Source organism: Biomphalaria glabrata, chromosome 2, assembly GCF_947242115.1.
Source record: "Biomphalaria glabrata chromosome 2, xgBioGlab47.1, whole genome shotgun sequence".
NCBI classification, from domain to species: Eukaryota; Metazoa; Mollusca; class Gastropoda; family Planorbidae; genus Biomphalaria; species Biomphalaria glabrata.
In genome coordinates, this window is record NC_074712.1 from 52,818,782 (window position 1) to 52,841,497 (window position 22,716).

A 22,716-nucleotide genomic window follows, 5' to 3' on the forward strand; every position below is an offset into this window, starting at 1 on the left:
CCGGCCTCTCTCTTGATATGCTTCTAAGAGGGGAAAAAGGAGGGATCTAGCTCCTACGACGAAAGTAAAGGGAAAGATGAGAGATGCGATGAGAGATTCAGTAACGTCCTCAAAGTCTAGTCAGTTTCATAATGGTTTATCAACTAATTATTGATTTTAAACAATTAAGAAAACATAACATGGTCGCTTGACATGCGCTCTGGACTGTGGTTTCAATGGTGCCATGTTCGAATCCTGCTCGCCGCCACCCTACCCACTCCCGCCGACCGTCCTGTTGGAGATCAGGACTAGGAAGTAAAAATCTTCAATTCTGAGCATGTAAAATAAAAGAAACATAGGTTGAATTTTATTGTACTGAGCATCACCACCAAGTGTACAATCAATTGAAAACGTTAGAAAAACTTGGCGGTGTTGTGCAGGCGTGTGAAGATTGAAGTGTGTCGGCGTGTATACAGCAGAAGCGCCCTCTATCTCCTTCCTGACTAGGTTGCGCGTGAACCCTTTTCTGGCGAGCTCCACCAACGCTAGCACGTGCTGACACCCTACCACCGCCCCGACCCACCATCAAGTGCCGAGGATGAAAAAAAAAAAGAAGAGAAAACAGGGCAAGTAACAGTGACCGTTAGGCAGGCACAGGTAAGATCTTCTTCCTATTTTTTTTCTCTCTTCTCTCCCCTTGTATTTTCGACAGGGCCGCCTCGTTAACAGGGCCTCTCTATTGTTTCTTATACACCAAGCATAAGTTTGACCTTTTATTCCAATGCGTTTTGAAATGTTTCAAGAGCGATAGCTACTAAGTGGCATTGAAGATATTGGTAAGTCTTAAATACTTTGTGTGATTTTTTTTGCCCCCTGTTTCTTGCATGTTGATTGAATGAAAAGATTTATACATGAATTTTTTGATCATACGCATATACACAAAGTAGAAAAAGAAAAGTTTACTTTTTCTAAACAATTTTAATGAAGAATATGTATAATTATTGTAATTAAAAAAAAACGTTTATGAAGATTGCGTACAAGTAATTTGATAGGCTTATAGATGTCATTAGAATTAAAGCGACTAAAAATGAAAGAATATATAACAAATAATCAGATACTTAGTCGTAGTCTTATTTTACAATGAAGAGCAATAGGTAGAAATGTTTGGATTGAAATGAGTATTGGTATTAACTTTTTATTAAAAAGCTTATATCAACCCACTCTGTTTGTCTGTCTGTCTGTATGGTAAAAAGTGTGTACACGTTATTTCTCCCACACTCATTCTCGGATCAAGGTCAAACTTCGCACAATTATCCATAGACATATACAAGACAAGACATGAATCACTAAAAAGAAGTAACCAATTCTACATTGAATTACTTGTAAATCACATTTATTTTTTTTTTGTTTAATAGCAACAAGGGAAAGTAATACTTCTGCATGCACAGATATGGCTAACTTTGTTGGGTTTAGTCCCCTAAAAAAATTGTTAACGATTTTTTTCCCTCACGCATTCTCCGATCAAGTTGATACTTTAAACAATTATTTACTGTACCTAACAAAACAGGAACCAATAAACAAAAATACTCCAATTAGTCAATTAATTAATGGTAGGGATAATAAATTATTTTGTTTGATATCTAATAAGGGTAATAACTTGTACATTATTGGTAGATATTTTTTTCAGGACGGAGTTCTTTCCCCTTTAGAAAAGCTTTTTTTTTTTAGGGATTTAAAAAAAAATATTTTGCTTGTTTTATTTGTTCGACAATGTTTCTTGCTCAACATGGAAAGCACCTTGAAGGATTCATTCCCTTTCCCTTTTAGTTCACTTAGTGTGTCGCTATGACCAATGATCATTAGTAATTTTGTTTGCTTTCTTTTCTGTCTATCCTTTTTGTTTCCCCCTAAATCTCTGTCTCTCTCTCCTTCTCTCTCAATCTATATTGTGTTATAATGTTTACTAAGTGTAAAGGCAAGGAAGCCCAATTGATCAAGAAAGCGAAGAGATCGCTCAAGTCATGTTATAAATAAATATTTACAGAGCGATGGCCAGGAGATAGAACAACAAATAAACATTATTGCAATGTTCATTTTATAACTCGTTGTGTTGAGGCTTCCTTTCTTCGTGTTCAACGACAATCAAACGATGCCAATAACGCCAGCTAAGACTCGCGGTGCTGCCGTGTTGTCGAGGGATCCTTTTGTAATGTTGGTCTGATTCCAAGTTTTTAAATCACCGATATGTGTTCGGTTGCGCTGTGCTATCATTTTTTTTTCTTTGTTGCTTTGAGCTATATCCATGCAGGTTGGTTGTTGGTGAGATGTTACACAAAATCTGCAGACTTTCGTCGAAACATCAACCTATGTGATCATCACATTTAGACTTCAGATCAATAATACTATCACTCCAATCTCTACACATTGTCAATATCTAGATAAGCTTATGACGTAAAGTTCCAACCAATAATGTCGTCAAGGGGCGGACTAACTATATGGGCATTAGCCCGGTAGGGCCACCTAAAGGACCTCATGAATGCCACCATGAGACGCATTAAATTCTGAAAAGTTTTATAATATTCTCATATAAAAGGGCTATATAAGCGTCATGTTACAAACATCTTTTACAGACTACAGTGTAATACTAAATTAATCTAACACATTTTCAAAAATAATCTAACAGCCTACATCCGTAGACAGTGCTATTAGTAGGCTTCATCTTTTTAGTGCCTACAAACATAGCGATTAAAAAGCTACATAAGGACTTTGCTTCTTATAAAGATATAGAGCATGCAAACAGTTATCGATACATTATAAAAAAAATAACACAATGCCATTTCCATTCAAAACACGCATTCACACCACTCTGCATTCGCACTACTCCGACTGTAACTCTTACAAATTGTAGACCTTTATAGCATCGTAGCACATATCAAATCCTTTTCTTGTTGTTATATTTTTCACTATGAATATTTCAACCATAGACATAAATAAATATAGACTGGAAAAAGGAAGTAACTTCATGTAACTTGAAAACATGTATATCTATTGTATTCGGATTTCCGAAATATGAAAAGTTGCACGATCTTCATTCTTAGAGATTAAACAAAACTACACTGCCTCCTTATTTACAATATATATAGGTGTGTATAGATATGAATACTTAACTTTTATACTGCTCATAAATGCTTTATAATAAAGTACACAAAATTGCAAGTCACAAATTTTCGTTTCATAAAACTCTTTAATTGGCCAGTCTATATTTATTTATGTCTATGATTTCAACATTTTCTTTTTCAATAGTGGCACACAAATCTAGACTATTCTAGACCAAGGCCTATATTAATATTGTTGAAAACAAATGACGTATTGAATAATTCTGTGCGCTGTGATTTTTGCCACAACGTTTCTTAAAACAAAATTACTGAAGAAACAGCTTTGAAACAGGCGTACAACGACGTAAAGAAAACTTAATTTTAGTAGACCTCCGGCGGACAACGGCTTTGTCTGTATCAGCTGTGGAAAAATATGCAGGTCACAACTGGGTTTACTTACTCAAGTGAAACACTGCACTTAACCTGTATCTTCGGAATCGAAGACATTGTCATTACATTGTTTTAATTAGGAGGTTCGATTTTTAAAAAAAGCGCAAGAATTCTAGGCGCACGCATTTGGAAACAAATTTATTTTTTTTAGATGATAACCCAATTTTTGTTTTCGTTTCGTACGGCTAAATACATGGTTTTACGATTACCGTTAAAAAGCGTAAACTGTTGTTTAAATGTGTTTGTATCGAGATTACTGCTAGCATGTTTGTTTGATAATACATCTGTTGGAAGGTTGCTGTTTGAAAATGATTAAATAGTTTGAAAGGCTTGGATAACCTTTACAGCGCATGCGTATGAGTCTGATCGGACACCACGGGCGATGCTCATCTGACATTTGCAACTAACATATAGATCTATCTTAGCATCTTCATATTAAAGCATTCAAGGAGTCATTGGATTTTCTTGTAAGCATATCACCACATGGGGGGGGGGGAGGGTGTCGTGTTTCAAGCCCCCTTCGAAATAGCTCCTCTCACCTAGGTTAAAATTGTACACTCTGACCTATTTTCTTACCAGTCTCTGGGCTCAATATATACAAGAAATATAAACAAAACATTTCCAAAGAAATTAGGAATTTTTGTTAGTTTTATAAATTTCTTTCTTGTTGCTAAGAAAGTAAGACTAGCGGCCCCTGAAAGGGGAATAGACGCTATTAGTTTTGTTTGGCCTGTCCGTCCGTCCCGTTTAGATCTCGTAAATTAGAAAAGATATTTAAAATCCGACATCATAATATTTTAGGCCTATAGGCGTTTTAATGCAACGGCTATTTTTTTCATTCCTTGAAGCGAAAAATTTAATTTTTTAAATCAACTAGGCAATCATTTTTTTAAAATAAAAATACACTTTTTTTTCCATAACTATTCACCTATTAATGGTAACAAATACGGGATGCTATTTAGTAAGGGAGATGACTATTTACCATAGTATAATACATATATGCAAACGGTTTTAGATTTTTGTCAACAAAATATTTTTTTTTTACTAATGTGTTGCTAAGTTATGTACGTTCTCTCATACTGACTACCACATTTACAAAAGAGAAAACAATTATTTAATATGCATATAAGTGGGGAAAATAATTTAAAACAATAAATTATAAGTAGTTTTTTTATATTATCGCGTGAACTGCAGCGCTACCGTAGGCTCACAAGATACTGAACTAAAAGATTTTTTTTCCTGATGTTTTTTTTTTCATTAAGGCTTTGAATAAGAGATTGACCCTTTACAAAACAATTAGATCAATTAGATAATCATTATATGACATCATTTAGGCCAGGCTCACATCTAACTTCACCTTCACTTTCACCTATTCTTTGGTCTGCTGAACCGTTGGGGCACCGCACAAGATCTGTCAACATTCTTTCTCCAGTCATCTCTGTCATTTGCCTTTGATATAATTTCATTTAGATATGCTTTCTGAAAATATTGAAACCTGCCTTTTTACCTGCCTGGGTGGACCACTTCGGGGGCCGATTTTGAGTTTGTATTTCCACACAAACTGTTTTAGTAACCTTGTTTCTTGTTGTTGATATTAATTCCAATGAGCTCTCCACAATTAAATTTCAGATCTGATGTTGATTAAATACAAATAGATATAATTGGATAAATTGCTTAGATAATTACTTGTTTAGGTTTACGAGAACGGTATTGTAGTGCACATGCCTGTTTTAGTTTTTCTTTCATTAAATATATGTCAACTATCTCTTCTAGTTGAAGATCTTGGAGAAAGATCATGAACCCATAGTTTGGCAATTAAGTGAATTTTAAGTCATAACTTGTGTCACCAGTAGACGTGATAAATTGTTTGATAAATCGTAGGTGTAATTGGTAGCTTCTGATAAATTGTTTGCTACTCCCTGGGCATCTTAAAAGAATGGTATAGCAGCTTCTATAGTTTATATCTTCCGTTTCTTTCTTCACTCTCTACAGTGCGAACTAAAAAAAATACACTCTAGGAAGAGAGGGAAGAGAAAACGCACAAATGCTGATTACAGTTGCAGAAAAAAAAATGTTTTACGTCACAGTTGTGTTCTACGTCATATAGTATTTCCTCGCTGGGGCCAAGTGAGCCAGATTGAGCAGTGTTGGGAGAGTTCTGACATATTGTGCTAAGGATAGAGTTGACTTTGTAAAGGGTTAAGAAATCACGGATACATTCTTGATTTCCTCTTTCATCGGGTCTGCCTTCCTTTAATCTTTCAACTATTACTAGTGCTTTCCAGAGTCTCAGTCCAACGAATCTGGACACGACATTCATTTTAGAAACGTTTACCCATAATTAGAAGCCAAACAATAAATCACTTATTTAAATTATCTTCCTCATCTTTGTCTATATTTTCTTCGCAAAACACCAAAAATCTGATTATGATTATATTCCGATGTCTGAGGCTGTAACGTTTGTAACGGTGTGAATAGATGTACCGTAATGGAAGGGCATGAAGTCCTTTTTCTTTAAATACTGTACGATGTGTACAATAGGTAAACATTTCGGGACAACATTTATTTGTATTCAACAAGTATACAAGTAAAGTTCCTCTTTCAGCCCTTGCGATCTATGGGGCAGATGATGTAAAGGTCATCAGTTTCTGTGGCCCATGGAAACGAGGATGTCATATGGCCAGCACAACGACCAACCGCCTTTACTTTTCCCCAACTAAAGTCAGGTACCCATTGAAGCAGGGTGGACCCAGAGGCGCCCTAAAGATCCCGAAATTCGACTAGGAAGTATTTTTAATAACATAAACAAACTGCTAATGTTAAGTTTTAGGGGGAAGAAAGCTATTCATAGCTATATTCATATTTATTTGTATTGTCTAATAATGGTTTAACAAATTTAGCCGATTCACCCATATTAACCCATATTCACCTGGCATCAACATTTATCTCGAATCTTCCTTACTAAAATATCCTCATTCACACACATAACCAAAACCAAAACTTTATTCCATGAGGCCCGGGTCTAAAAGACAAAACAAAAAAACAACGGGGAAAAAAAACCCGGCCAAAGTAGAACGGCTTGACCTCTGCAATGTAGGAAGGGCGTGTGGTTAATATTTACTCCTGTTCTTTGGTTACCTTTTGTATTTCTTTCTCTTTAGATGGCAGTGGAAATAGTTTCCTGTTTACCCTAAAATCATATAAATCTAGCTGACCTTTGGCTAGTTCTTGTTATCCCAGACAAAGTCAAATATTTAGACCCGTGGGCAGCAGTCTGCTCTACGTTTGCATAGAAGGGGAGCAAGTGAGCCAACGTTCATTAAGATGAGTTCCATTTAGCCGCTAGACAACCAGCGCCCTCTATGCCAGGCATGTCAAACTGGGTGTTCTGGGGCCGCATGCGGCCCGCGACCACCTTGCATGCGGCCCCCTTGGCCACCTAAAAAATTATAAAAATAATGTTAAACTATTACGCTGGAAAATAAGAGATGACAAGCTACTTCAATTGAAAAATAGTATTTATTAAACTGAACAACAAGTGTGAGTCTGCAGTGAAAGCAAGCTACATTTTGTCAAACTTCATTGTAAGCCATTGCAAATCATTTAATAAATGTGATTTTATGAAGGAGTGTGTCGTTAGAGCCGAAGTAATTTGTCCAGAAAAGGTGAAAGCATTCAAAGAAATAGCGTTAACTAGTGACACTGTGGTAGATAGAATAAATGACTTGTCAGTCAGGTTGCGTGAACAGTTTTAAGAACAAAATAGCTGATTTTGAATTATTTTCATTGGCTCTCTATGAGTCAACTGATGTAAAGGGTGTAGCACAGTTGGTTATATTCATAAGGACCTGTGACAGGAATTTTGAGATACATGAGGAACTACTTGAGATCTGTTCTATGCATAACACCACAATAAGCGAGGATGTTTTTGAGAAATGACAGGAGGTGATATTGCAGTACAATTTATCTTTGATAAAGCTATCTAGTCTAACACGGTATGGCGCACCAACCAAGAAATGAAATGATTTTGGTGCAAAGTTGCTTGCAAAAATAAGAGAGACTGATGATAATTTTAAATTTGCTCATTTTCAGTGCATCATACAGTTTCAACATGTCATAAGACCGTTTTCAGTCGCTTCTCAGTTTTATTCGTGCCCGTGGATTTAATGCTCGCCAATTTTTAATGTTTCTGGATGACATTGGACATAAATTTGATTGTGTTACCTACTACACAAAAGTCCGCTGGCGCTCATGACATATAATATTGAAGAGATTGTTTGCACTGCGTGAGGAAATCGTTTTGTTTCTGAACATGAAGTTGAACCTGTTGAACATGTCCAAACTGACGAATGTGTTCAGGATTTGGCATTAGCAGTTGATCCCACTGGTCACCTGCAAGACTTGAATTTGAAACTTCAAAGTAAAGACAAAATTGTCACAACTGCGTGTGATCATGTGAAATGCTTTCAAGCAAAATTAGGACTGTGGATAAACCAAATATGAAGAGAAAATCTTGTTCACCTCTCAACGTGTTAGGAACTAAAAAGATTAAATACGGTTGCGACATTTGATAAATATGTCTTACACCTAGAATCGCTAGTAGATGCTTTCAATGACCGTTTTCGTGACTTCGTTTCATACGAGCAAGAATTTTCGTGTTTTGTATCTCCAATCTCATTTGATTCTGAAAATGCTGCTGGAAATGTGCAACTAGAGCTGATAGAATAGCAGTCAGATTCTTAGTTGAAATCAAAGTATATTGAAATGGCTTTGCCGAAATTGTACAGTTATTTACCCTGACCGGTATGTTGAATTGCGGAAATTTGCAGGCAGAATTCTAGCTATGTTTGCCTGCACTGGTCTCTGTGAGCAGTTCTTTTCCATAATAAAAGCTACAAAAACACGTCACCGTTCGAGATTATCTGATCAAAATTTTGTCATCTTTGAAGAAAGCGTCAGTGGCAAACAAATTTCAACCTGACATTAATAAAATGGTATCCCAGAAAAGATGTCAAGCATCAGGACAAAAAAAAAAATGCGTAATCAAAGTATTTTTTATTAGCCGATAGTACTACAAATTTAGCTAAGAGACAGGTATGCCATTAATTATTGTATTGCTTATTTCTAATTTACAAAAAAACTAGTAGGCTGTTTTGCAACTGATTTTTTTTTTGCTGCGGCCCCTCAGGTCATAGTAAGTTTTCTATGTGGCCCATACACCTTAATGAGTTTGACATGCGTGATCTATGCGGTTTCATACACACCGATACATTGAAACAGGCAACAACTTCACGAGATGATGGACTGTTTTTTTTTTAATAATATAAACACATTGCGATGATGTTAAAAGAAACAAAAACGAAAGAAGAAACCGATTTCGAATTCATGAAATTTACTGGCAACATTTTTTAAATTTATTTTTAAAACTAATAGTTGATATAACGTATTAAAAAAAAAAGGTTCTTGATCTCGATTTATTATAGCACCTCTAGTACATTGTTACACAGGCAGCTGCGGAAAAAAACAACTCTGAACCCATACATTTCAGAATCACGTTTACCAAAGATCTAACAGAGAGTCATCCCCCCCCCCCATTAGCTAACTGGGGAGAGCTCTCTAACTAGATCTAGTTTTCTAGTCTAGGCTATTGTCTTTTAATGTTTCAAAATTTTTAAGTGTTTTGTATATTAGAAAACTTTCTGAAAAGGCTCTTTCTGGAGATAGTATTGGAGAAGCTGAATATGTTCCCCTTTCATCCAATAAATAGTCTGGCGTAGCGCTGCAAGTTTCCCCAGCGGGTTCCAGTTTGAGCCTCGGTGTCAAGCTTTTCCCATGCTTTCTGAGCTTCAGACGTTATTCAGAACTTTTTTTCTCCACAGTAAGAAGAGTGCAAGTAAAAAAAAAAAGTATGGGGCAGAGAAAACTTGAGTTACAAATAGCGCCTACGAACGGCTTGACCTCTGCAATGTAGGAAGGGCGTGTTGTTAATACTTACTCCTGTTAGATCTACAGCGTTTTTACGTGTTACTTATTCTTTTGAAATACTTTTGTCGCCAATTTGTGTTAGAAGAACCTCGTTGACTTCCTTGCATATCACGTAGATAAACAAATCATCATTGGAAGACGACTTAGAAGTTCATCAAAATGTCTTTTTTTCTTCTTCGATATCAGCCTTTAAAACAACTCAACATGATGAATAGCGTGCAGGTGTGTTTGTTTACATGACTGAGAGATGACTGAGTGATGACTGTGAGAATCTTGTAATTAAACCTGCACTACATCTGCTTCATCAATGCATGTGTCTTGGTCTGTTTATTTTTTTTCTTCTGTGCAGTTACTCGAGTAAAGCTTGACAGTATAAAGAAACTAAATTTTGCTTGTAACTTTCTAGAACACATCTTGTCATTACGGTGACTTTCTAATAACGTAACCTACCCTTTCAAACTTAGCACATCGAGTGACTCTCTGTTCATATCAATCCAATCGGTTCTCATGTTTTAGTGACAAGTTGAGAGCCACCCTAAACTGATCGTAATATAGGGGCCTAATGTAATAATTTAACATAGAATCTAATGTGCTGCTATATCGTATTATGTTTAATATTAATAAACAAACATGATAAAACATTATAGTATATATCTAACTCTGTTATTAGTTATGTCACTTTATTGCTGTGACTAAATAAATAACGAGGACCTCTGAAGTCGTCATATCCTAAAGGTTATGGGTTTAGGAATTAATACTGAAGCTTAAAATCTTAGCATTGACTAATGAGTTGACGTGCCCAATCCAAAGGCGGATACAAAGCACTAATGTAGTCTTAAGATTTAACACGTGAGAACCATCCATTGAGCATGTCATATAGTTGGCTAAACTTGGCCGAACAGAAGGTAAAAGTAGGTATACATTGCAAGTAGATGGTGGAACACGTTGCGACCAACTAATTTAATGGAACGCTTCTAAGCCTCAAATGAGTCTGGAACATTTGTTTATCTCTCATGCCCAGGATGAGCTTACCTGGATGAACTTGCCAGGGGAACGGCAAAACGCTGGGAATCGGGAACTGAAGATAAAAGACGGTAAAGAAATAACTGTTCACATTGTTTGTAGCTCAAGTCTCGTGCTGCCTAGATCCGGAGTGTTACCTTCAACTTGATGGAGTTCCCCAAAACTAAGATAAAACGTGGCTTGCCCTGACCACACAGAGACACCGAATCCAAACGTTTATGTTTCGTATCTTTTGACGCCCGCAGACATAATAAAATACAAAAACAGATAGTGAAAGTAGAGATTGATGAAGTCGTTTCATTGCAAAGACTTGTCAAACAAAGGAAGATTTTAAACAGATTTAGAAATAAACAGCATAAGGTAATGAATTAGATTTCAATGCAATCAAACATTTTTTTTTAGAAATTTAATCATTATTTAAAGAGTTATAGTAGTAGAGCTAATATTTGTTTTCTCAAACTATGGCTTATGTTAGAGGCATTGATCTCTTGAATCACATAATAGTATGAGAAACACTGCAAGGCTTTCAGCATGTGTTAAGTGCGCAGACCGATAGGGATATTAGCTAGAACTGATCTCTTGGACAAATCTCAAACATCATATTAAAATTCTAACAATTCTGTTGCTAGAATGAAGTCAGTCCCCGAAAACGAAACGAAAAGTTTGTTAATATTTGGACGACTATTGATTGCCGTGATTTGAATTTGTTGGAGCTTAAAAAGTATCGCTCTCACTTGTATGTCGCACAATGTTCCTAGAAGCTTCTTGATCACTTTTCAGCAGGTTTATTTACAACTAACAATGGAAGCGTGCACGAGGTAATATATTTGTAGAATGTTTTACAGGTTTCGGTTGTTCCTTCAGAATTGAAGATAATTTACTGCAGGATTATGGGAGATGGCAGCGGACAAGGTATGAATTCCAAACGACAGTCCAGGCGCATATCGCACGACCAGGCCGCCATTCAAACAGCCTGTTTCTAAAGTGTCTTTTCTCATCCGATAAAATTTTAAAATTATCTAGACGCCTCTGTAATTTACGACATTAGTAGCGGGAAAGGGAGTTAAGAACTTGATTCCAAATACCTGCTCAGCTGCTCTAAACTCTAAACTTGAATCTATAAACTAGGAACTATACTCATCTATTTAGCTATTATGTCCACACAGACACACTCGTAGGCCAACTAAAAGATTTATTCAAACAAGAAGATGTTTTGACAGAGGTACAAACTTGCTTTCTTTTACGCAGACTTACTGGCAAAATTTGAGAAGCGTTGTGTTATCTGCTGACAAGGAATAAAACCTGACCTGGAAGCGTATTGTAGGAGCATAAATGTCAAGGTCATGAGAAAAGGTATCACTGGCATGGAAAAAGGGGGGGGGGGTGTACAGGAATTAATATTTCCTAATGTCATCATTATGTGTAGGTCATGAGAGTGACATAACTCTGGTAAAAACAACTATTACGTCCAGTGGGGCATGTAATGTCTGTTGCTCTGACAGATTGTTTGTGTATATGTCTGGCTAGTTAAATTTACCTACCTGCTTTTACCGCAAGGAGTGGTGGCCAAGTGGTGAAGCGATAGGTTGCCTAACCGACGATTACGAGGTTTGAATCCCTGTGGAGCATGGAATTGGAATGCTTGTAGAGCTTTAGATTGGAATCCTGGTGACATTTTGTATATTTGAATGCTAATTTTAAAAACTGCATTTTTTTAGAAATCTAATTATAGCATTCATTTCATTTACTCAGCGCTATGCCATTTTAACAGCCATTAGGGAAAAAAAATGTAGGCATAATTTGTTATTCTCTAAACAAAATGTTACTATGGAGTGATCGGGACCAATACTTTTCATACAACGAAAATGTTTTGTTCCTTTTCTTCTTACACTCTTAAAGAATTAGAAGTCTACATTTCGACAGATTAAAGAATTAGAAGTCTACATTTCGACAGATTAACGAATTAGAAGTCTACATTTCGACAGATTAAAGAATTAGAAGTCTACATTTCGACAGATTAAAGAATTAGAAGTCTAAATTTCGACAGATTAACGAATTAGAAGTCTACATTTCGACAGATTAAAGAATTAGAAGTCTACATTTCGACAGATTAAAGAATTAGAAGTCTACATTTCGACAGATTAAAGAATTAGAAGTCTACATTTCGACAGATTAAAGAATTAGAAGTCTACATTTCGACAGATTAACGAATTAGAAGTCTACATTTCGACAGATTAAAAGAATTAGAAGTCTACATTTCGACAGATTAACGAATTAGAAGTCTACATTTCGACAGATTAACGAATTAGAAGTCTACATTTCGACAGATTAACCAATTAGAAGTCTACATTTCGACAGATTAACCAATTAGAAGTCTACATTTCGACAGATTAACCAATTAGAAGTCTACATTTCGACAGATTAACGAATTAGAAGTCTACATTTCGACAGATTAACGAATTAGAAGTCTACATTTCGACAGATTAACGAATTAGAAGTCTACATTTCGACAGATTAATGAATTAGAAGTCTACATTTCGACAGATTGTGTTGCTTTAATAACACGTGGTTTAATGTTGACCATCGCCTGTAAGATTATTTCAAGACAATGTGGGGAGGTGTGAGCTTTGTTGTTGACTCTGCTGAAAGTGTGTGAAAGGCATGAAGTAGAAGAACTGTTTGAAGGTAAATTGCTTTGTGTAATATCGACTGGCCACAGTGCAAAATTGATTCCCGGTTTTCACCTTAGGCAAAAGATTTTCTTTTTTTTTTTGACCTATGTTTTTTGTCATGCTGATAGGCAGGCTAAACTCGGCCATATTTCTTTTGGATGTCAAGTGAGTTAAAACGAGATCAAACTGGTCGAAGCAAGAAGCAGCTTCAGTGGGTGGAAACATAGATGGTACACTTTACCTGTGCATTGCAGTGGCATTAGCTTTGATCATACATTCACATTGGTCGTCTGAGAAAGTCTTAAAGATCTCATGGCAGAGTTTCGTGTTACGTAACCTTTAGACTAGAACAACAAAACAAATCAGATTTTTTTTCGGTATGAATGAATAGAACAAGAGTTTGCTCACATATTTATTGCATACAAAGTTGTAAAATTAGATTTTGTTTTCGATCTATTTTAATTACATACACTGTTCTCTTTCGATCGCATTGGAGATTTTCACAAAAATATTTGGTGTATATCCGGTGTACAGGATGCGGAAGAATTGATAAGCGAAATATTTTAATAAACCATATACATATATATTTTATATATATATATATATATATATATATATATATATATATATACATATATATATATATATATATATATATATATATATATTGCACTTTTAACGTTGTATAATGATAATCCAATTATTAAGTTCTTTCGCTTTTATTATTTTTAATCCACTATCATCTTTCACTATGGCGTCCATTGTTTCTAATTTAGGCGGATCTCAACTTTTCTTCCTCTTGTCTTCCTCTTACGTTTTTCTTTCAGTTCCATTTTGTGGCCACCATATTTCTCCTTATCGTTTCTATTTTTATTATTTCTCTTTTACTTTTATCCAGATCTTGCAAATCAAGGTGTAAACAAAGAGCAGATAACTGTGATTAACTTTTCATTTGAAAATCTCTTTAGCTTGGACATACTCAGTTCATCCTCCTTGATTTGTGTGGCTAGGAAACAATGACTAGGCTACATTTCACACTAACAATTTGTTATCGCCACATTTAAGAAACTATTTTGGAAGCAAACATCTTTAGCTAGTGCTAGAGCTTTAAACTTTTGGGTGCTTTTTTTTAAAATCTTGCTCCAACCTGTTAAGATTATACCATCTGAAAAAAATAATGCTTTCGTACAAAATAAGAAAGCGGTGGACTTAAAATATTGGCAGAAATAATTATTAAAACACTCAACAGCAAATTGTCTGGCAAGAGCCTCATGACTGCAATGCTTCGTCTCAACACCCCTTTACCCTTCTGGCGTCATAAAATGGAGTGACCTCGAACCACACGATATTGATATACAAACAAGAAAACTATCAAACAAATTTCGCTGTTTACACTCCAAGTCTTGCGCCATAAGGTTCTACCTAGGAAGGAAGGAGGCCGTAGACTGCTGAGCATTTACAAATTTCATAAAACCCAAATTAATATATAAAAAAAAGATCAAAACTCCACGCCTCTAGCAATGAACTAGCTTCCTTCCATAGCAAATACGACTTTGAAGCGACTCATCTGAACCTGAAAAATAATGATGTTGTTATTGGCTTAGACGACGCAGGGCAAGAGTGTCAACAATTGTAAGAAAAAGAACTCCACGGAAGGTTCTCGGCTTTGTTACATGGTGATAAGATTGACAAGGCTGCTTCCTTAGCATGGCTTAAAGCTGGACATCTTTACCCTGAAACAGAAAGCTTTGTCACCGCTATACAGGACCGAGTTAATTACAATCAATCAATCATATCCAAAAACTTAATGCTATTGACGAATACCAAAAGTACGGAAACTTTGGTGACTCAATCGAACATGTAGGCCTGATGGCTGACTGTTCAGTTTTATCAGAATCTGCCTACCTAGGTCGCCATAACCAAGTTGCGAAACTAATGCATTAACTACCTGGCCTTGACTCACGATCTGATTGGGAAAGATACACCTCCTTACTACAAATACTCGCCACAAGAGGTTCTCGAGTCAACCAATTATATGCTATACTGGGATACATTTAGACGGTGGATTTTAAATTTTAATCGCCCGTATTGACTGTTTATTGACATCCTAACGACAGTTCAAAGAACACTGCAGTGAACGCCTCTGTACGCTGAGCTCACCCAAACTTTCGACCTTGTCAGCAAAGATGGTTCATTTAAAATCTTGCACAAAATAGGCTGCTTACTGAAACTATTGAGTATATTTAAAGAGTTTCCATGACAACTTGCTGTTTAATGGTTCTTGCTCAGAAATCTTCAACATACGGAGTTAAGCAAAGCAAAGGCTATTTCCTGATGCCAATACTGTGGATAATTGGAGCAATGATCTGTGGCATGCAATTATTATTTAACAAATGTTAAGATTTAAGACACTATTGCCTTATATCCGTAACCCTGTTGAATTCTGCAAGACACTTTGAAGTCTTAGTCTTGAGCAAGCTTGCTGACTCAATGGATAATATACAAAATATACATATTTACATGGAAATTGAATTCCTACTTTGTCTGAAATTTCGAGGCGGTGTTGACGGTAGTCATTTTACAAAACTAACTTTCTATATCATCTAGACACACACACACACACTCTATAACACGAGGTCTCTTGTATTGTTTAATAAGTTTTCAGGACTAAAGAAGTCAATTATAATGTCAAACTACGAACATTTGGTGGTGTCAGTTCACAATTTGAGAAAACATGGGACCTGGGTGTGTTTGATGACGTGGAATCAAAGGGAAGTAAGCTAGGTGCTAGATGCCAACATTCTGTAGAGAACCTACAGTCTACAGGCTATACAAGAATCCAACAGGCAGATAAGTGTGTGGGGGTGGTAGAGGAGGTAAACTTGGCTCAGGTAGATAGGTAGTTAAAGAAGTAGCTCTAAAGTGGTAGCTAACACACACAATAAATACTAACAAGTGAAATGAACAAGGCTCTTTTTTTGTGTGTGGCTTTTTTTTTTTTTTAAATAGGTAAATGACTTTAGACATATAGGTTAGTGCAAGTACATACAACGAGGTCTTCTGAAAAAACAAAACTGGAAGTGAGACCCTGACACTGGGGGGAGGGGAGATGCGTAGAGGGGTGCTTGAAAACTGGGCTCGGGTGCGAATTTGAGAAAGTATTAAGTGCAGAAATGAGCACCTGAAGAAAGATATTAGAATAGTGCAGGGATGGAGAGCGGAGAGAAAGGGGAGATAATGTTTTTCTTGGCTATTGCTAGTGAGATAATTTCAAGAAAATGTGGGGAGGTGTGAGGTTCCACGACTGTGTTGATGGTGTGGGGGGGGGATTGTGTGAGGTAAAAGGACTGTGTTGAAGGTGAAGGTTTCGGTGGCATCACAACATGAGATGTTTTTGATGTTCTGTGGATTGTAGTTTGTATTGGGTGAGTCTCTCCTGTGTGTAGAATAGTCCACTTATAAAGCTAATTGTGTAATTGTTGAATTGTTTAATTAGTCTAACTGAGTGAGTTTTTCCCGTGTTGAACTTTTGTAAAATTATTAGATGCATATTTTATAATAAATGCATGACATAAACGTACCTATTTGTGTTTAATGCATGCTCATTGTATAATTCGGCTTGCAGTGTTTTAAAAACAAGGCCATTTGAATCATTTAAAGGTGCACACAATTATATCGGTTGACAGTTTATAAAGCAAGTCAGATTTAATCAAGCCTTGTTCTCATGTTTCATATAGAAAATGTGTACATATAGTCTAGAAATAATGTCTTTCATGCCTTCACTACATAAGTATAATACATGCGTTGTAGCTGTACCGATTCAAAATTACATGTACACCACGAATATTCCAACGAATTATTTAATGTTCTGAAATAAATCTGTGTATGATATTATTACATAAGGATTTTGTAGGCTTATTGGTGTAGTAACTGTAGTTAGTCCAGACAATGTAAACAGAAGTAAAAATGTCTGTTAAGTTCAGACCGTGTTGCTAGGTCTCTTGGCATGGGCACTGTCCCCGCAGGGCGCCGCATATACAGTTCTTGTCAATCGCCTGGAAGCAGTTACAAGCTTCGAGTTCTCTCTTATGCCGCAGACAAAGTCAAATTCGTTGTTTCTGCCTTGGCCTTTGTTGGTGCCCGTATTCACAATTTGACCCGACGACATCCAAGGCAACGAATCAGAAACGATTATCAGGCTTTCATGGTTTGAGTTCTCGTCAAAGGTACTGACAAACAGAGGTCTTTAAAGTCCACAGCAGCAGACCCAACATTGTTTTGATCTGTCCAGCTCACTGAGGTACTCGTTGAAGATACATTAGGAACAAAAGCTTCAGGCACATAGCAGACTTCTCTAGCTTCTTCATCTGTTTCTTTCCTTTGGATTTGGTACATCATATAGAGGTCGTTGCAGCAATCGTTGTCACGTGTCTCGTCTTGAAAGTCACCCCCGCAAGACTTGCCCACAACACAGTCACAGACGGCGCTACAATCCCCAACCCCAACCTTCACCACTTTTTGTGCAGCCAAAGTCCTGGCCAGGCAACTACTCCTTCACTAACGAGTCTACAGGCAACTGCTCCTTCACTAACGAGTCTACAGGCAACTGCTCCTTCATCAACGAGTCTATTCCTCGTTTCGCATGCGACATCAGTTCCTTCAATTCCAGCTCGTCTAGCCGTTTCATAGATGTCATTTTATTATTTTAAATAAAATCCTACCTAAGGCCTCCGTTGAGTCGCCCAATCCCACTTCCAGACACCAATGTAATAACTTAAGGGAGGCAACTCAAGGAGGCAAGAATGTTTATTCACAGGACATCACAAGCACATAAAACAACATCTGTCTTTAGAACTGTCTCTACATATCGGCTTTAGACTTGATCTCTTCTTCCTAATGTTGACATCCTTTTCAGTCTAGTCTCTAACAGTGCGCACCTTCTGCACTAGCTTAGATGGCGTTGCGCATGGCAGAGTTATAACAATATAAGTTACAATTCCAGAATCAATATGAAGATAATAAATCCGTTCTGATCTATGGTTTTATTGTTCTAGAATAGATCTATTCCATATTTAGTAGAGATTTCCTACGCGTCGCAAATCTATAAATAGCAAGCATTTCTGACGTGTATAGGAAGTAGTAATGTTGATAAGCCAAAGTTCTATGCTATTTTGTGTGTGTGCACTTTTTAGCAGCGCAGAATTAGATTTTCTGAGCTCTACATTTTCTAGCTTTTATTTAGTTGGCAACATTAAAGTGCAGTTTAGCGTCCTTGACATTGTTTAGTGAAAATCTCCAAAACCCTAGCATCTCTTGAAGAACCTTTTCACGAAAGATGCCTTTCCAAAACACACACGATTCTCAAAGACAACCTGCACCCATTAAACCCAGTCACATCAGATCTGAATGACGTGGTCGTCTCCTTTCCATTAGGACTAAAACAGAAAAGATTTAAAAATTATTTTATCTTACTTTTGATTTGAGTGTTACAAGGTCATCTGTCGTCATCGAGATTGAAGTACATAGAAGTTTAATTTATAAAGCGCTGGTTGTGAGTGTGTAAATGTTTCGTGCGTGAATGTTGTTCGTATTTGCATCTGTATTGTTATTGTACAGTAGTTACGCTGAGGTTGTCAACTGTAGTCAAACTGAATTTCCATTTGATTGGACCAATAAAAAATTATCTTATCCAAATAGATCTGATCTGTGTTTTGAATTTTCTTAAATAGATATAATATTAGAGTTTATTATTGTCTTGATTTGTTTTGGAAAGTAGTATTGCCTGCCCCAATTACACGACACACACTATTTCGTAGGTCCCAATAGATGCCTCTATTTGAATACACTGAAGAAGCACAGTGTAGAATCTATTTTCCTTGAGTTAGTTCAATAAAATATCCAGCGATGAGCAAACAATAAATAGACATCGTTTGTACAATTAGGAAAAAATAACTTGAATGACATGAAGTATTACGTTGAATAAATAAAGCACAGGGAAGATATTGATGCTTAATTAATATCCATCATTGGATCCTGAACACGGCGGAACAATCTCGGACCAATGTCCCCGCTAGCTCTACAGCCCTTAGAGTGCACAAAGACTGGTCTGTGTTTACCTCAATGTCTTCTCTTCAAGGTTCTTAAATCTCGATTTCTAAATTATGTTGAATTCAAAATTCTTCAAGGTGGATGATTCAGTCAAACACAAAGTGACACTCTTTCGCCCGTCTTGCGCACTGAGACTTGACATACCCCCTCATGATTGGTTTCTAGTATCTTACAAAACACAGACGTTAGTGCAAAAAAAAAAAAAAAGAAAAAAAAGATGATTACGTCCTACGCGTGTCCCTAGGTTAATCTAGACATGCATGTTAATCATGACTTAAATTCTGTCAAGTCAATGGTTTTCATGGCAGACTTAGGCTAAATTCTGTCAAGTCAATGGTTTTCATGGCAGACTTAGGCAACCCATTCCATGCTCTAATAGCACTAGGTAAGAAGGAGAACTTGTACTAATTTGTCCTAGCATATGGAACGAGAGATGTGCCTTTATCTTTGTGTCGCTCTGAGAATTTTATAAGGTTTTTGTTTTTGTAACGAGGATTATGGTTTGTGTTTTATGTATAATTTTTACAAAATCTAAAAAATTATGGCAGCCCTGCTTGTAGTTCGGACAGACTTAGTCTGGGTTAATTTCTCACAAATTTCAATATTCAGAGCATCATTTTAAGAGTACCAAAGCGACACTTGGCATAGTTTTTTATTTTTTGTGAAAATTAAAAAAAAATTCTCTGTTGATGTGTAGTTTAAAATACTGTCCTGATAGATCTAAGCTTGAAAAGTTTGAACAGTGTCATCCGTACAATGCACGTGACAATCCATCGGTTAAATAAAAGAAAGTAACTCTTCAATTCTAAGGTTAATGAAAATTAAAGCAACAAGTAGTATAAGTATTTAATGCTATTAATATATAATATATTTGTATGAATGACATAAACTCAGGGACGGATTTGAAGGAGGGCTATTGATCCGAGGACTCTATTAGAGAGCTGCCGCTATCTAGAGATTTTTAAAAAGTTTAAATTTGGCCGGTTAACTCCTACATTTAATATCTATACGTACTTTTCGTTTTATTTTTTACCGACAAAATGTTAAATCTTACGGTTGGAAACACTGTTATGCATTTTGACGACAGTGCATCAACCCAGGGCCTTAGTTTGATTTAAACTTGACAGAATTTCTGTGTTGTTTTATGTTAAACTATTGCCTGTAGCTTGAACTTTACCTAGATCTCTCCGATAAAAATGTCTTCGTTGTCTCCCCTAACCGTAACCCACGCCCAAACTTCCTCAAGCCTTGGTTTCACCTCTAGATCTATGAAGTATCTGAAATGTCTAGCTATATGTTTGTACCTGTGCCCCCGCCAAAGTTTACCTCACATCTTTACCGCAGGTAGAGCTTTTCAGTGCTCACTGCTGACGTCAGTGGAAAATATCTGACGTCATGAAGTATCTATCAGCATGAGAAATCAAAGCCAACATTATATGGCAGATTTTAAATATCGCCTCTATATACATAAGCAATTTTTATATACATTAAATATTTAAATTGTGTTTCTCTGCTTTATCACGAACACATGCTTTTTTTTTTTTTGATATCCGGCAAGTCTCAGGAAGTCATGTGTAGGCTTGAAGAAATACATACGTCCTACAATTACATTTTTCTCAAAGTAAACTTGGTTTTAAAAATTTTGTTTAATTAGTGTTCCTTTTAAGACAAACGAGTCTCTAGTTCCTTCGTTGTTTTTTGTTTGTTTGTTGTTTTTTTGTATGCTTTGTTTTTGACCAAATATTCAATTCTTTCAAAAGCAGCATCTTAAAATAAAACAATAAGTAACATGAATTACTTTGGTAAAAAAAAAAAAAAAAAAAAAAAAAACAAACAAAAATCAATTACTCTCATGCCAACCAAACGAATATCAAATGCAGAAATGAACGGATTTGCTTAAACAATAAATTATAATACTACAGGCGTTCAGGATACAATAAGGACACTCAACTTCATTGTTGCAGACTGGATCTACAGAGATTCTATTGTAACAACATTTTGTACTACAAAACGGAAAAGTATACAAACTTTGAGTCTGCAGTGCTAAAAGATGCACACAAATTATCAAAGACATTTTAAAAAAATCATAGCTATTTATATATGTCTATGATTAGGGCAGGCCCTAACAATTGCGGGGCCCTATGCGAAACGGATTTCGCGGGGCCCAGTCTGTGTAGGGATAAGGATAATAAGTGAAAATTAAGATTTTGTATTAGAAAACAAATTTGTCTTTGCATTTTATTCATTCTCTACTACGTACAAAATCACGATTAAATTTAAAAAATATCGCTTTTGATTTTTTAAAGAGATCGAGATGAATTTAGATCTATATTTATATGCCAATGAGTCTTATTGTAAAAGAAAGTTAAGGAACTTCAGGATTTTGGTTGCAAATCGCACTATTATAACATTTTAATTAAATGAACTCTGACAATGCCTTTTTATATCGCTCGTAGAATTGTGGCGTATTCTGTACTGAATGACACGACAAAACGACCATTTGTCTACTTTTCCAGGAGATTTTCATGAGTTTTCAGGAGATTTAGAATTAATGCGGGGCCTATGAAAGTGAGGGGCCCACTGCGACAACATACAAAGTCTTACAAGGCGCAATGCTAGGTGACTGAAAGAAAACAAAAGATGGGGACAAAATGAAGGATTTGACGGGCATCTTCTTCGCATCTTCTTGCTAACAGCTGAACACCCCCAACAGATGTCAAAAGAAAGTTCAACAAGGATGTCATTAATAAATTAAATCAGTGTTTCCCAAACTCTGTTCCGCGGAACCCTGATGTTCGCGAGGCTTGAATTGGTGTTCCACGAACTACTGGAATAACTAACTGGTAGGCCACCACATGTATTAATCTCTCTGAAAAAAAAAAAGTCCACCACAAAATACTCAGAATAAGCTAAGTGTTCCGTTAAGGAAACATTTTGGGAAACACTGAACCAAATGATAGAGAAACGTTTCAATAGCTTAAAAGAGCTGTCTGTAGTCTATTCAATAAATGTAAGTTGAGTTTTTCAAATGTTAAATAAAACTGAACTTTGAGTTTGTGTTTATATCGAAAGGCAAACCAACTAATGCATTACAGACTATATTACAAATGAATAAAGCTAGTTAAGTTGTATGAAGTTTAGCATTAAATACATTTCTAGGTCTAGGTTAAGTTGTATGAAGTTTAGCATTAAATACATTTCTAGGTCGCGTTGTTCCCATTTACTTTTCTTAAATCATTCGGATCCAAGTCATCCATCAGACTTACAATGTTTGTTTAGAGAGCAGATCTATCCAGCACAAACCAGATGGATTAATTTAAAATTCCACTTTCGACTTAGTTGAAGAATATTTTCTTTTCGTTTGCCGCGAGAGATTACGAGAGTAAAAATCCCATGAAAAAAAT

The 22,716-nt window shown here is 36.1% G+C and overlaps 1 protein-coding gene across 4 annotated transcripts in view; it reads left to right on the forward strand.

Moving 5' to 3' along the window:
- Positions 1 to 580: 580 nt before the first annotated feature.
- Positions 581 to 22,716, forward strand: part of LOC106077156 (uncharacterized) — a 39,902-nt gene continuing 17,766 nt past the window's right edge. The window contains exon 1 of one of the 4 annotated variants that reach the window (XM_013237934.2): positions 581 to 636. The gene's annotated coding sequence lies outside the window, so the exon portion shown is untranslated. Of the gene's footprint in view, positions 637 to 659; positions 816 to 16,230; positions 16,630 to 16,689; positions 16,710 to 22,716 lie in introns of those variants that run through there. The other 3 variants (XM_013237932.2, XM_056021391.1, XM_056021392.1) reach the window with 3 other exon arrangements.